We start from the raw sequence: 16,745 nt of genomic DNA, 5'->3' as shown, positions 1-16,745 counted from the left end.
ACTGTCCATCTAACAGTCCCTGCTCTTACCTCAAAATAAACATTGGCAGTTTGTCCTTCTCTTGTCGCTTCAGAACATACAAACGGTAAATAACGCATGCTCACTGTTCTATATATAACTGTGATCCAAATGTCTTTACAAAAACTTGTCTTTATGAATGAATCTTATATCCCATGTTCCGCCTATCACGTGATCTTTGTCTGGAAACGTAACCTGCTTTTGTGTTGGTCTGGACATGCCGTTAAACTCCAATGTTTATATAGAACTTATATTAATATTGTTCTTTTCTCCTTATAATTAAGTGTTTTATATACACAAGGCTTACTTCAATATTACAAGAGAGAGAGAGAGAGAGAGAGAGAGAGAGAGAGAGAGAGAGAGAGAGAGAGAGAGAGAGAGAGAGAGAGAGAGAGAGAGAGAGAGAGAGAGAGAGAGAGAGAGAGAGAGAATGACTTCACTGTCAATCTCACAGACGTTAGTGGTTAATTTATGCCAAATACCCCAAGCAAGTGCTGCAGTAGTTAGAATGGAAGGAGTCACGTGTTGAGTCATTACCACATTGAACTTGTTTTTCAGGTTGTTTGGTCTCGAATGCTGGTTTATAGGACCTAATGACTCTAAACCACTGTAAAGACTAAAAAAAAAAAAGACCGAAGAGCGCTTTAACGGAAATGTAACACAATCAAATGCAAACGACGTCATTTCGTGAAGATGACATGAAAAGTCTGAATAAATTACATCATTAAATTACTACTTATTTACGTTACTTGTATCGTCAAAAGCAATTACAAGATGATAAAAAAAGAGCCTCTTTTTTTATTTTTTCTTGTGCGTGAAAATGTGAGATTTGCAAAATTATGCTCACTGTAGACGTGTGTGTGTGTGTGTGTGTGTGTAGTGTAAGTGAGAGTATGTGTGTAGCGTGTGTATGAGAGTTTGCGTACTTTTGTGTGTGTGTGTAGTGTAGTGTGTGTGTGTGTGTGTGTGTAGTGTGTGTGTGTGTGTGTGTGTGTGTGTGTGTGTGTGTGTGTGTGTGTGTGTGTGTGTGTGTGTGTGTGTGTGTGTGTGTGTGTGTTTCATGTGAGCATATGTACACGCGTGACAAAAACACGGACATCAGTGTTCCTCGCGAGATACACTCCCAAGTTTTATTACCAAAGGGATCTGCAAAAAACACGCCTTTATCAAACTACTTAGAACAATCGTCTGACTGAGGCCTTGCATGAGCTGCCTGCCGGGGACGCGGAATTACATGTGAGCTGACAGTCATGAAATGTCGCGCATGTATATAAAAAAAAAAAGTGTATTCACAGCCCTCGTTTGCAAGTGGTCCGTTCATGGCGGCGTCCTTCACCTTAGGGAGATGGATGGTTGTCGCTACCCCGCACCTGGCCACGGGGTGAACAGTGGGGTGCATGGGAGAGAGAGAGAGAGAGAGAGAGAGAGAGAGAGAGGAGAGAGAGAGGAGAGGAGAGAGAGAGAGAGAGAGAGAGAGAGAGAGAGAGAGAGAGAGAGGAGAGAGAGAGAGAGAGAGAGAGAGGAGAGAGAGAGAGAGAGAGAGAGAGAGAGAGAGAGAGAGAGAGAGAGAGAGAGAGAGAATGAAATGAATGAATGAATGAATGAATGAATGAATGAATGTGTGTACATCCTCTACATATAAATGAATGTATGTCTGCATTTGTCAGTGTATTCGTCCATCTATGAAGAAATAAATGAAAGTGTGCAAAGAAACATAGATCACTGATGATGAAACTAGCTTGAAAATACATACTAAGTACTTAACAGACGCATACTTAAAGAAAATATTACATTACAGAAACATACACAAGTGGAGGAGGCATCTTGATACAAAACAAGACACAGACGAACACTTCACGCATCGCTGAGCTGGTAAGATGATGCTACTCTGTTTTGGTGAGCCAGATGTACTGCTACACACACACACACACACACACACACACACACACACACACTTGTCACCTGTGAGGGACGCTAGTGGCTGATATATAGATAAACACGTGTACATATACGGCTAGGTGGACAAGCATGTGTGTGTGTTCGAGCGGCCCTGCGTCACCAGAGGGGCAGGGTGGTGGGGTGGCATGACGTGGAGCTCACTACTGGATTTCAAAGGACGAACGGTCAGCTTGAGTGGAGCTTGGAAGTGGAGCCACATGTCTAGTCCTTAGAAACATACAGAAAAAAAAAAAATAGCATAAGAAAACAAAGGAAGTCGTAAGAGGCTAATAGACCAATACGTGGCAGCTCCTGTATAAAACATAGCTACCTACATACACCTGTCATCTGTTAATCGATTTACTCCCATCCGTAAATTTATCTAATGGTTCGGTGCAGCTTAATAACTTTCTTGTTCATATCGTTGCTTCGAGTCACGAGAAACACAATGAGCGAACACTTCCAGGCCGTGAGGGAAGGGTTAGGTCTTCTATGCACACACTTGACAATATTCGACAACTGAACTGACAAATAACCCTTCCCATTTTTTCTTTCCTTTTTTTTTTTTTTTTTTTTTTTTCTGAGAGCGCATTTAAATGTCCTCTTATTCTTGGCCTTTTGTAGAGTTTAGCCAGGTTTCACTTACATGCATGAAGAAAAAAAAAAAAAACAGTAAGAAATAAAAATAAAGATGAAGGTAAAAAAATATATCCACCTACACTGACGCCAACCTTCACTGCTCCATGTTATCATTCACTGCTGCAAGAAACCACTAACCACACCTGCTGGCCATTCATATTCACACTCTGCACTCACCTCACTGCCGCAGCGTCTCTCCTCCTGCTGTCTGAAAGGAATAGAAGAAAAAAAAAATCACTAGTAATATAACAATAAATTCAGTGTGGTTCTCTTTCATAGTGTTTAATTCTCTCTCTCTCTCTCTCTCTCTCTCTCTCTCTCTCTCTCTCTCTCTCTCTCTCTCTCTCTCTCTCTCTCTCTCTCTCTCTCTCTCTCTCTCTCTGTGTGTGTGTGTGTGTGTGTGTGTGTGTGTGTGTGTGTGTGTGTGTGTGTGTGTGTGTGTGTGTGTGTGTGTGTGTGTGTGTGTGTGTGTCAGGTAGTTGTATTAACCAATTAAGGCACAACACGAGCGCATACACACATACACACACACACACACACACACACACACACACACACACAGGAACACAAACACAGGGCAAACAAACAAAACACACAAACCTATTCACACACGCACAGGCAGACAGAAAAAAAGGGCAAATAAATTAACACAGGTGCAGTGAGCAGGTGGGGGGCATGGCAGGTGCGGTAGGCCGAGGGTGGAGCGAGGTGGAGTCAGGTGGAGTGAGTGAGGGTGATGGGCTCCTTTCTCCTCGTTGTCTGTCCTCTCCCGTGTCCACTTGTATACATGTGGGACAACTCCTCTGTCTCTCTATCTGACGGGGCATCATATTCTTCGCGAGTTGCCCTGTCCGTCTCCCTGTTAACTGATGGACTGTCCCACTCCTCACCAGACAGGCGCCGCCGCTTCTGTCTCACTCCGCTGATCACACCTTCCCCATGTCGTCGTCGTCACTGCCTGATGGTCGTTTAGCTGCTCCTGAGGTCGTCCTATCGATTTCCTCTTCCAAATGCTACTCTTTTGTTTTGTTTTGTTTTGTTTTGTTTTGTTTTGTTCTTGTCTCTTTCCCTTTCCCGTCCAGTTTTCTGGCGGTCGCCTTACGGAAACTATTTCTACGTTCGTACAACTAAGGAGAAGGAAACTCACGATAAGCGCCACAGGGAGAGTTTGCGAAGCGTGAAAAGTCTTCTGTGAGTTATGCTGGCGTTGCAAACTGTAAAAAAAAAAAAAAAAAAGAAAAAAGAAAAAAAAAAGAAAAAAAAATAGACTTTCTTAAATTTACGGGCGAGAGTTAATTGATGGCGAGGTGTGGAGGGACCATTGGTAATCACTTTACAGTCAGGGAGTTTCACCCGCTGCTAATATGGAGACGCCGGGAATAAGATACATTTCCAGGGCCCGGCACTAAATCAGGGCTGGCTGATCAGATCTACACTTAAAACCGCCATTGATCAAAATCCTCCAAAACACGCCATTCCTGCAGGGAGAGAGCTTTCCTTTCTCTCTCTCTCTCTCTCTCTCTCTCTCTCTCTCTCTCTCTCTCTCTCTCTCTCTCTCTCTCTCTCTCTCTCTCTCTTTTTCTGTTTTCCTTCACTTTTCTCTTCCTGGAGGACTCATGTCGTGATCCACCGCGTGAACCACTGAAAATGTGTCGAGGTTCTGGGAGGAAAGTGTCTGATTGGTGATTTAAGTATAGGCTGTGGCAAGCCGGAGAAAATGTCCGATAGTTTGCAACGCTGTTTACTTTGCTCCAGCGGTCTGCGGAGCCCCACCCAGGCAGCCCCGCACTCCCAGGCAGCCCCGTACACCCAGGAAGTCCCCGCACACACCTGTTCACTCTGCGGCCATTCTGTTTGGCACACACCACAGCAAAGCACGGATATGATTATACAACTACGCAAACATACAAAAAACCGCACAAAAAGTAAGCAATAAAACAACGCCTAATTATGAGGACGATCAGAGTAAAAAAATGTATTTCCAATGGTCAGGATCTAGACAAGGAAGAGTAACTTTATATTTTCCTCAGATTCTTCCTCAAAGACAACCTAATGGAGAGTGAATAAAAGGCAATGGAGACAAGCACAATAAGTCTAGCATTAAGCACAGTCATGGAGTAAGAAAAAAAAAAAAAAACTTTATAAAGGTTATATGTATCTCTATATAAAAAATATCGCCATAACTCTGTGTGTTAAACAACCACAAAAAGACTATGCATTTATAAGTCCATTTGCAGGCGGTCACTCACGCGCCGCTGCTCTCAAGCCACCAGCGGCACGGAGAGGATACATCCGCCGCCTGTTCATGCTGTTCGACCTGCGCACTAACGTTTAAAAAAAAAGGGAATTCGCAGGCCGCTGGTTCCTTATGGCTGCCACGGCGTCACGCGTCCAACGAGGCCCGGAGGGAAGGCATCAGTCAGCCACCCTCAGCCTCAGGAAGACTGGCTGGCAGCGACCTGGCCGTCAAGTGTTGAAAAGTCATGCTGACCCCATAGCTCTCGCGCCGGAGTTATTGGGAGACACACAAAAAGAGACTTTATGTGGTCGTTAACATGCAGGACCTTACGAGTAATGACCCGCCGCGGCCAAGCAGAACGGACCACGCCGCCGTCGTCACTCGAGCAGCCACCGAGATCGAGCAAGCTTTCTCCATCAAGGAATCAGTTGGCGAGTTTTTGCCGAGCACTCACCCGCACGCTTATTAGAGTGCAGCTGCCAGCATTAAGGCCACAGACGTAAGCTCAGCCGACCATCACAACTGGGCTGGCACGATGGTTATTTTAGACTCACTGACAAGACACTCAAAGAAAGACTCCAGACAAGATAGTCCTGCCAAGTGAGCCTCTCTCTCCTCAAGGAAAGACAATTCTGGAAATATTCCATATAATTATGAGGCGCTTAACGCTTCCATAAACTATCCAGGACTCGACCCCTTCAAGGCTGTGCGTGATAGGTCGAGAGAGGAGTATCAAATATATATATATACAAGCAGCCCACATAGACTTCTTGCTCGCCCACACTCGATATAGCTTTAAAATATATCTGGGGTGTGTACAAATAGAATAAAATGATGGTTAGTACAAAATTTACTCATTCTTCTCTCGGGAAAAACAAAAGTAATAATAATAGACGGGCAAGGAAGACAGACTACTCGCGGAACATCGTAAAAGGTCAGCAAAAATACTGTTACCGAGAATAAAATTTATGACCCGCTCACTCTCCGCCGGGCCGCGATCTGCATGTACACAATAACTTAATAAATAAAGTCAACAAAACGCGAATAATAATAAATAGGGACACCAGGAAAATAAAAACAAAATAAAGCTTCGTCTTTCTGACACGAGGGTTGCCGTAAAGTGTAGGATTTCTCTCGGACAAAATGTAACGAAGCGTAAGGAAACTTTGGGTCATCGGTCCACCTGGCCTGCCGCCTCGCCCGCCTCCCCCAGGTGCTGCCTCGTGGGATGAGTGGGTGTTGAGGGTCGAGACGAAGACACACTTGAAAATATGTTTGTTTTCTTCGTTCCCCCCCCACCCCCTCTCTCTCTCTCTCTCTCTCTCTCTCTCTCTCTCTCTCTCTCTCTCTCTCTCTCTCTCTCTCTCTCTCTTGCTCGCTCTCCAATTATCCCTACCTTTACGCACGCAATCCATTGGTGTGTTTTACGTGCCACACGTGTGCCCGGCCCTGAGGTGTTCCCGACCGTCTCTCAGCTGCCGGAGAAACAAAGCGGTTAACCACCCGGACTATCAATTGAACGGATTACACGTTCAAGTGATTTTCAATAATTCCGCTTCAGCCATTACACAGATTCATCCAGTCACCTCCATCCCGAGATAATCTACAGACCTAACCACTGGAAGAAGAAGAAAAAATAGAAAGAATATATTCAACGTTCCAAGTTTTTTGTTCCCTTTATATCCCAAGGTGGCCTTCCCAGCGCCTCAAGTAGAGTAGGAGTGTAATAAAACACTCAAGTGTTTTCCTCACTCGCGATCCATGGCGGTCGTCGAGCCTTCCTTGGCGGTGAGACTGGAGCAAGATGTAGTGCACCAGACTACTACTGTGGACCACCATGACTATAATGATGAAGCAGTGATATAAGTAAGTCAGCAAGTGCCTGCAAGAGGGAAGCAACCTTGTGGAGGAGCCGCCAGGCGGCGCCTTTACAAGGCTTGACGAGCGGTCGTCCTTTTCTCTCGCTCCTTTTGGGGTGACTGGGGGAGACACAACGTGAGGGACTGACAGGTCGAGAGATAGACTGGATAATATTATAATCGCTAAGGAAATGAAGACCTTGACGCCTCCACAACCGCACGGTGACTCCTTCCCTCTAAATCCTGCTCCTCCTCCTCCCACTTGGCTGGCATTGCAAGGCTAACCCGGCAGTGCCACGCTCCATGTGTTATGAGGTGTGAGAAAATTTGCTTTGTGATGAACCAGCTCAGAGAGAGAGAGAGAGAGAGAGAGAGAGAGAGAGAGAGAGAGAGAGAGAGAGAGAGAGAGAGAGAGAAGCGAGTCGTCGGTGAACGGGGTCTGGCATGAACCTCAATGACAGCAGAGGTGAGAGTTCGGGATGGAAATTTTCACCTCACTCGTCACTGCCTCCTGAGTAAGCCGCGTGAAGCTCCTCCCTCGACAAGGTAATGGGCGAGATGGATGGCGCGGGGCGGGGCGGGGTGGGGTGGGGCACGCCAGGAAGGTGGGAGTTGTGGGAGTGAGCGAGGGGAGGGAAGGCAACGGCGTAGTGTTGGGGCTGCGAGGCACACAACAGCAGGAAGGAGAAACAGAGAGAGAGAGGGAGAGAGGGAGGGTTGGTGAGAGGGAAGAAGGGTGGTGACAGGGAGAGGAGTCTGAATGGAGGGGCCCTGGTTACTGTACCTGTAGGTCGTCCGGTAAGCCTGTATCTCCTGTATATCGTAAGGCGTTATTGAGGGAGCTATTGTGTTATGTTCCTCCCACCACCACCACCACCACCACCACCACCACCAATTGACTCCACCGTCAAGTTCACTTTGTTTATGTTTCATTATTATTATGATTACTATTTTTTTTTCTCTCTCTCTGAATGTATTTACTGATCGACTTATTGATATTTGTCCAGTGACTTACTTCATCATCAACCATTCCTAGCGATTAGTGTTTGTTGGTGCCGCTGTTGTTGTTGTTGTTGTTGTTGTTGTTGTTGTTGATGTTGTTGCTGTTGTTGATGGTGGTGGTCACTGAGGTAGTGGTGCTGGTATTCGTGATTGTGGTGAGATGATAATGATGGTGAGCATGGATATGGTGATACTGATGATGATAATTAAAGTGAATAATATGATGAACATGATGGTAATGATGATGGAGATGGTGGGGATGATAATAGCAGCGAGATTAACAATGGTGGTGGTGGTGGTGGTAGTGACGATAAACACAGAGAAGGTCATCCAAAGCCACAATCTAAACAAAACCTGCACACAAGAAAAAAATAAGACAGATGGTCACTAATACATTATAAGACGTACAAAAACTTAAATGATACAAATGACTTAATGGAAACAAATACAACAATGATATTAATTTACTCTTTTTTTTTCTTTTAGTCCAGCCCAGCCCAGCCCAGCCCAGCCCAGCCCAGCCCAGCCCAGCCCAGCCCATTTATAAAAGTCCAGTCCATCTTATCCTTACACAGCCCATCCCAGTTCCAGCGTCTTCCAAACTAATCTATTCGTTGACCAGCTAATTCAATCCTATTCCATTCCAGTCCCTTTTATCTTATCACAGTCAGTTCTATCTAAGTTGAGATCATTCCATTCTATCCTATCTCATTTTATCTCATTCCATGCGAGCTCAGGACAACAGATCCTATCCTATCCCATCTTATCTCATCCAGTTCGAGCTTAGGTTAGCCCACCTCATCCTATCCCACCTTATCTCAACCCATTCCAGGTCAGGTAAACCCATCCTATCCTTTCCTTTCTTATCTCAGCCCACTTCAGCTCAGGTCAGCCCATCCTATCGCATACCATCTTATCTCATCCCCAGGCTACCCCAGCAAGAGCCGGACGTGGAGGAAGGCCACTGGGCACATCCTCTAATTACAGAGGAGCACATCGTATTTAACTAGAGGCAATTAGAGCACTTCCAATGCGCCAACTCCCGCTGCCAACTTTAGAGATACAACGGATAGTCTCAGTGATCAGCCCATGATAGCCGAGTTAGCACTCCATAATTACCGCAGCTAATAAGTAATGATGAAAATACTGGAACACTCGCCCCCTTAAGATGACTGTAAATTCTTCGTTATTGGTGAGCCAAGGCATTAAGGTCCGAACAAAAGGTCGTTACCGGATCATTAAGGTGTAGCATGCACGTCCGCCCGCCCGCCCGTCCCCACCCGTCCCATCCAGTCCCGTCCCCATGCACTCCAATCTCCTCGTCCCCGCCATCCCCCTCCTTCCATTCATCTGGGTTATAGTGTAGCACGTCTAAGCTTAACGGCAACCAAAAGTTTCAATTTCCCCTTTGAATTTGAGTTTCCGTGCATTCTGACGTAACCTGGACGTCAAAACAAGAAGAATGGACAGGGGCCAGACACAGGTGTGGCTTTGGCTTTGGGAGGTAGACTGGAGCGACGGTAGGACGCATGGTGGGGTAAGGAGTGCAGGGCTGAAGGCTGGGAGGGGTGAAGGAGGGGATGAGAGGGGAAAACCTGAAGAGGAAGAGGAAGTGGGTATGAACTGAGAGGCAGGTAGGTCAGGCGACGAACTAACAAGGGGGAAAGGGGGTGGTTGAGGAGAGGGAATGTTGGGTTAGTGAGGAAAGTAACTGATGGGAACGGACGCTTCATGTATACGCTGGTTTCCTATCCTGCGTCTGGAGTAATCAGTATTCCATGTCCCCCGCTGACTCTGTATAAGGCCACAGCGTCTCAGCCAAGATGCATTATATAGTACCAAAGTTTTCAATTATCTGAGCTATGCAAGGCTGCAATTGAGATGGCGGAAACTACACCATTATTCCATCTGCGGTGGCACGTATTTGTAGTTCAAGAAAGTGAGGTGACAAAAATAAGTAGTAAATTAAAATAAGTACATGACGCAGTTTCTTATTATCAGGTGTCAATCATTTCCAGTGGTGGCAATTCCAAGACTCTGATAAGCAGCTTTGCGCTTTACAATTAACTCAATTATGTGGTGACTCATGTTTGCTGACTCTGTAACAACGTGGCCACAAAGACTGCGTTGTTTTCAGGTCAGCACGCATTTCATTAGGGAGATAAATATAAGGAGGCAATAAGTTGTCCAACACTACAGATGCCACGTTCCCCACGCGACCCTCACACAACGACGTGGTGGAATTTAGGGCAACGCGTTACTATTCTGTGTTCGTTGGAGAAAAGATATCCAGGAATGAACGAAGTTTTTTTTTTTTTTTTTTTTTTTTTGGAGAAATTTAATTACTACTATAAAGTCATGGTATAAATGAACATCACAAGAATCACAGGTGTCACTTCCCTAACGATGAGTGTCCTGGAGATTAAGTAAGTAAGGACTCCCAAAGGATTGGCATCATACATGTATAACCACACGCCTTAAAAGGCATTACTCGTGTTAAGTGTGTACCAGTCACACCTCACCCGCTGCAAACACTTCAAGGCATCCTGCTCTGCTTGACCCCAGGTGGCCCTTGAGCTCCTGACAGACAGATCCCCTCGAGACCTAGCCAGACTCTCGACACCCAACACCCTGGCGCGGGCGGCTGCCTGCACGCCCCGTGAGCACACCCGCGGCCAGGGGTGTTAAGGGCCTTTTGTGCTTGGGATTATACCAGTTTCTGGCTCCGCGATGTCGTATCAGACCGGCGCAAAAACCCGTAATGGCACATTGTGCACCAAGTCCTCTTTTTATGGGTTTGTAAAGTTTCACCACAGACACACGGCGGGAAAGAAAAGACAAGAAAAATATGGACGAGCATGACTACGTATTCTGGAAAGGAGGGCGGAAGTGATGATAATGTAAGCGTGAAAAAATAAAAGCAGGAAAGTTTTGTAAAATATATTAAGGGATAAAGACAGGCTATGGAAAAGAGGCGAAATTTGTCGCCATTACCTTTTTTTTTTTTTTTTTTTGTAGCGCGCTAGTGTTACGATGCGCAGAGGAGCAACAGCTCACTCCTGCGGCAGCAGCAGTGACACACACACACACATGCACACACACACACACACACACACACACACACACACACACACACACACACACACACACACACACACACACACACACACACTACTGCAGGTGTAATGCTGCCACTCAAAGAATTAAGGTTAACGATATAAACACACGATGTGAACCTGCAGGGAAACAAAAACTTGCTGCTCTGAAACAGACTTCTGTTGCACATGAGAGAGTCTGGTGGAGGAAATTCCTAAATGACCATTTCAGCGGCATTCCCCAAGGTGTAATGAATGGCTGAGGTGGTGACGGCCCGCCGCCCCCCACGTCGCACACTGCCACACTGCCTCGCCCCCCACCACGCCGCCCCGCCGCCCACCGGGTCTCGGGGGCACGACGCGCCACACAAAAGGTTTTCCCTTCACAACGCCGCCTCTGTTCCGCCTTTCAATAATTTATCAACACCAATAACAATAACAATATCGTTACCTAATTTACTCTCTATTATTATTGGCCATACTAATTATATAATTACTTTCTGATGCTAATTATATCACAGGGATTAAGAGTGCCATCAAGAGAAGTAACAACCCTAGAAATGATGTTATTAGGCTAATGAATGTTATTAGAAATAATAAAACCTGAATGATATTTTCAATAGTCATTTGAACTTGGAGAAAAAATGCATACAGATAACTTGAACTGGACACCAAGAACAGCAGACCCAACTGAAAAAGTAATAATACATACACACTTCCTGGAAAATTCAAGTAAACGGAATGTCTTACTGACTCAGTCAAGCATGGTAGCGATAATGACCAAGCCTGTACACTGGACACACACGGAACCATGCAGTATATATATATATATATATATATATATATATATATATATATATATATATATATATATATATATATATATATATATATATATATATATATATATATATATATATATATATATATATATATATATATATATATATATATATATATATATATATATATATATATATATATATATATATATATACTCGTATATATATATATATATATAATTACATCACAACGACAGAGGAGGCGTGTGTCCTCCATAGCATCTCAGGGGAGTCGCCGAGACATCTTCCTGACCGGGGGGTCGTCGGTACAGCCTCGCAGCAGCAGCAGCAGCAGCAGCAGCGGGAGAGTCTGGGAGGCGGGTCTAGGAACAATTACTGAGAGTGGCGCCGCTAAGCACCGCGACCCTCGTTGCTCTCCTGCTCAGACCACTGACGGCCAGCACCACTAGGCTCCCTCACGCCACCGTGCCGCTGATATGAAGTGTACACGGGAGTCGTGCTAACATGGTGACACTTGGCAAGTCGTACTTAAGTCACTCTTGCTTGATTAGATCTCCAGCCGTTTAAACTTGAGTGCAAACAACAATAGTGAATAGCCAAATAGAAATCAGCCACGATAAACATAGAAAAAAAAAAACTTTCGCATTTAATAATAATTCTGTTTCCAAAACACAGGCATGACATAATCGCTGAAAAGAAAACTCAGCCAGTCCTCTCATTCTGCATCACCGTACATCAAGGCATTAAATACAGTGAAAAAAAACAAACTCGTCATAAATTTGCTTTACGTTGTTATTTACTCAACAATGAACCCAGTAGCTTTTCTCTTTGTGATGTGGCAGTGGTAATGGTGGTAGTGATGATGATGGTAATGGTAATGGTGGTGGTAGCGGTAGTGGCGGCAGCACAATGGCAGGAACTCTTGTATCTATAAAATGATGATGGCAGAGGAGCCGCGTGTGGTGGTGCGGCGGTGGTGTAATTGTGTTGATGGTAGTGATGGCATGCAAAGACAACATAAATAGTGTTGAAAGACATCTTAGTTGTAACAGTGGTGGTGGTGAAAGTGGTATTGAACTGCTGTTACTGTGGCTGCCAGCGATGGTGGTGGTAGCGGTGGGTAAGGAGGTCATAGAAGCAAGCGTGGCAGCAGAAGGAAGAGATGGGAACGAGGAGCGGCCTAGCAGTGGTCAGGTCACTCCCGGAGTAATGCAGCGCGTGACAGACAGAGGCAGGCGGCAGGACGCGGCCACAAGGCGACTGTGGCAATTGTCTCCGCTTACAAGATTACTGCAGCTTGGAAAGGCGTTACCTTCCCCTTGAGCAACACACACACACACACACACACACACACACACACACACACACACACACACACACACACACACACACACACACACACACACGTACACACAGTCCTTCAATAGATAGGTCACTTAGGCCGCCCTTATCTCCCTAAGTAGACCGACACACATAAAAAAAGTTTTACATCGACACTTTCTCCAACATGACATAGAATCAAGTCATGTCCGTCATAATCTTTCGAGACATCGCAAAAAAAAAGGGAGAAAAAAAAACAATAAACTCATTGAACACACACACACACACACACACACACACACACACACACACACACACACACACACACACACACACACACACACACGCAAACACAAACACGTGAATGCATTATTTTAAAACCTGCACCACCACAATGAAAGGAATTCCTCTCAGCGGACATCTGGCTCCTGCAGGAATCTAGATCGAGTATAGATTATGGATTATTGAAGTCAGTGGTATCAAAGGTAGCGATAAATCCCCTGGGCCAGACGTCTTTATAGCGATCATACGTACGTGTCAGTTCAACACGTCGGTTCGTCCACTGACTGATCAGCTCCTCGTAACCGTATTGATTCGCCTCAATGGGAATATTGTTTTTGTATACTGTCCTCCAGGCACTGTGTTTGTGTGATGGGGTGTGAAGTGCCTGTGTGTGTGTGAGTGTGTGTGTGTGTGTGTGTGTGTGTGTGTGTGTGTGTGTGTGTGTGTGTGTGTGTGTGTGTGTGTGTGTGTGTGTGTGTGTGTGTGTGTGTGTGTGTGTACTGGATGACATCAGGACGTGTTGGGAGTCGCATGTCAGACACGCTTCATCAATTCGTTTCACTTCATTACATCACTCATTAGGTTACGTGGCGACGCAAATACTGGGGAAGGTGAGTGAAAATGCTACCATAAAATGATGGTGGTGGAATAGAAAGATTTTTTTTTGGGGTGGTGGTGTTGGTGGGGGGAATAGTAAAATCAACTCTCTCTCTCTCTCTCTCTCTCTCTCTCTCTCTCTCTCTCTCTCTCTCTCTCTCTCTCTCTCTCTCTCTCTCATGTTCCTAAAAAAAAAAACACTTCTGCTTTGAATCGAATTTCGTGAAGAGTTAACCCTTCATTTACACTCACCAAATAGATTTCAACAAGCTCTTTCTTTCTTTTTTTTTTTGTTATTGTTTTTCTCGCCTCCGTTATACTTAGGTGTAACATTCCCGTCGTGACAGTTCAGGTGCTCCGGTTGTCACTGTTGTTCTGGAGGAGGTCAGACCACGCCTTCGAATCCCGTTTGTCCGAAAATGGAATAAAAGTGTTTTCTTCGGAGATTCACGTGAGCGAGAGAGAGAGAGAGAGAGAGAGAGAGAGAGAGAGAGAGAGAGAGAGAGAGAGAGAGAGAGAGAGAGAGAGAGCTTACATATATGCCAGTTTGATCATACACGTCTTATCTCTCTTTCTCTCCCTTTCTTCTTTTTTCTTTCTTTCTTCTTTTCTTCTTTTTCTTTTTTTCTTCTTCTTTTTCTTCTTCTTATCTTTTCTTCTTCCTCTCCTCCTCCTCCTTCTCCTCCTCCTCCTCCTGCACTTTCTGCTCCACCTTCAGTAAGGCGACACAAAAACGCCATCGTGGCCTCGCGACTCACTGTAAACAGCTGCAAATATAACGAAACGGACGACTGCACACACACACACACACACACACACACACACACACACACACACACACGAGAAGGAATACCTGAAAGAATAACTGACTGTGTTTCTGTGGCTCATCATAATGCATCAAACCCACCTGTTTTTTGTCCTTCACTTCCCCTAACAGTGATCAACGTTGCTTCAAGTAATGAGTTCGTTTTTTACTTGTGTTTTTTTATGTCTTTCATCTTGACAATATCGCATCCCTTCAGCGGCAAATTTAATTTCAGAGAGAGAGAGAGAGAGAGAGAGAGAGAGAGAGAGAGAGAGAGAGAGAGAGAGAGAGAGAGAGAGAGAGAGAGAGAGAGAGAGAGAGAGAGAGAGAGAGAGAGAGAGAGAGAGAGAGAAAGGAAACAAAAAAGGAAAGCTGGCGATGGACGCGATATTAAGAAAGTGGGAGAGAGAGAGAGAGAGAGAGAGAGAGCGAGAGACGCTGAAAGAAAGAAGAAAAGAAAGAGAGAATTTCCAACGGTAAAAGGAAAGAAGAGGTGAAAGAACTCGAAACAATAACTGTTGGCAGGAAAACTGAACGTGAATTGAGGCGAGGGAAGAGAGGACGACAAGGGGGACGAGCAGGAAGAAAAAACAGAAGAGAAGCAGGAAGAAGAGGAGGAGACTGGAGGAGGAGGAGGAGGAGGAGGAGGAGGAGGAGGAGGAGGAGGAGGAGGAGGAGGAGGAGGAGGAGGAGGAGGAATGAGGATAGAGGAAGGGGAGAAGGAATGAGGCCGGACGAAGGGAGAAAAAGGAGGAATGAAGCTGGAGGAGGAGAAGGAAGAAGAGGAGGAATGAGGATAGAGGAAAGAGGAGAAGCAATGAGGCCGGACTAAGGAGAGGAAGTGGAGGAATGAAGCTGGAGGAGGAGAAGGAGGAAGAGGAGGAGAGAGGATAGAGGAAAGGGGAGAAGGAATGAGGCCGGACGAAGGGGAGGAAGAGGAGGAATGAAGCTGGAGGAATGGAAGGGAGAAGGAGGAGAAGGAGGAGAAGGAGGAGGAGGTGCAAAGAGGGAGAGGTGGTGTTCCTGTCCGTCACACTTTGCATAATGTCAGCCCCCCGCGGAGTACAGAACAAAGACGTATGACCAACAGACGCTGATAGCCATCGCACTATCGTTAATTCACCGAGGCCGGGAAACAGCCTGGCGACTCCCCGAGCACCGCACACTGACGGCCTCCTGCTCCTCCTCCTCCTCCTTCTCCTCCTGCACCTCCTTCTCCTCCCATCAAGGTGGCAGGAACGAAACAGTGTAAGCAAAGCCACTCTCTACATCTCAAGTCCTGTTTGGGTTTGATATATAGCGAGTCTACCATCCTAATATATGAGGCTTAAATGAAATATTAGGTATATATCATGGTTGTTTACGAAGTGGATCAGAGGTGCGATTGAGGGAAGGGAGCAGCGGGAGCAGCAACAACCAGATCCTGACACAAGCTACACAACACAGTCTTGGCCGGTGCTGTGAGAGGACAGGAATTGTTTAGTTTGTTTTCGTTGTGTTTATATAATGTATTTCGTCATCGAGTTGTATATGAATGTTGGAGGTCCATTTGTCTTTCGTCACATGAGGGACGTTTGGGTGACTCGATAAAGGTGACAATAAGACGAGGAGGCTCTGTGCTGTTTATGGCGGTTGTCGATAATACTTAACACGAGCACTGGGAGACGGCATGGCAGCCCTTGGTGATGTTTATTAGCGCACACACACACATACACACACACACACACACACACACACACACACACACACACACACACACACAGGACAGCAGCAGCAGCAAGGTGACCCGCCGCTCGGACGCCGCTGTCTTGTCAGGCAAAATGATATATCTGTCCGTCGTGGGCGCTGATTCGGAATAAAAATGGAGCCCCAAGCATCGTCCTGTTGCACCACTGCCCTGGACCCTCGCTGTGCCCGGAGTGGGTTTGGCGCAGTCTTCCTCCAAAATGTTTAATGGCAATGCGTTCATATTTTTCCCCGGCGGTGATTGATGTGACGGATGTTGGGGCCTGATTCGGATGTTTTCTGCTGGGGCGACGCCGACACGTGACCGTCCACCACCCAGACAATGTACGTACACAACGAAGAAAGAGAAAAAAAACTAGTATACTCAACTCTGTAACTTTAACATACGATGAGTTACATGCC

At 45.7% G+C, this 16,745-nt stretch overlaps 1 protein-coding gene across 3 annotated transcripts in view; it reads right to left on the bottom strand.

The window, feature by feature from the left end:
* Positions 1 to 16,745, bottom strand: part of LOC135111741 (uncharacterized) — a 383,652-nt gene that overhangs the window by 27,465 nt on the left and 339,442 nt on the right. For all 3 annotated transcript variants that reach the window (XM_064025622.1, XM_064025465.1, XM_064025799.1), the window contains one exon: positions 2,773 to 2,803. The gene's annotated coding sequence lies outside the window, so the exon portion shown is untranslated. The remainder of the gene's footprint in view (positions 1 to 2,772; positions 2,804 to 16,745) is intronic.

Source organism: Scylla paramamosain, chromosome 1 (genome assembly GCF_035594125.1).
Source record: "Scylla paramamosain isolate STU-SP2022 chromosome 1, ASM3559412v1, whole genome shotgun sequence".
NCBI classification, from domain to species: domain Eukaryota; kingdom Metazoa; phylum Arthropoda; class Malacostraca; order Decapoda; family Portunidae; genus Scylla; species Scylla paramamosain.
Note: the sequence above shows the minus strand (reverse complement) of the source record. Positions and strands in the feature narration are given on the sequence as shown.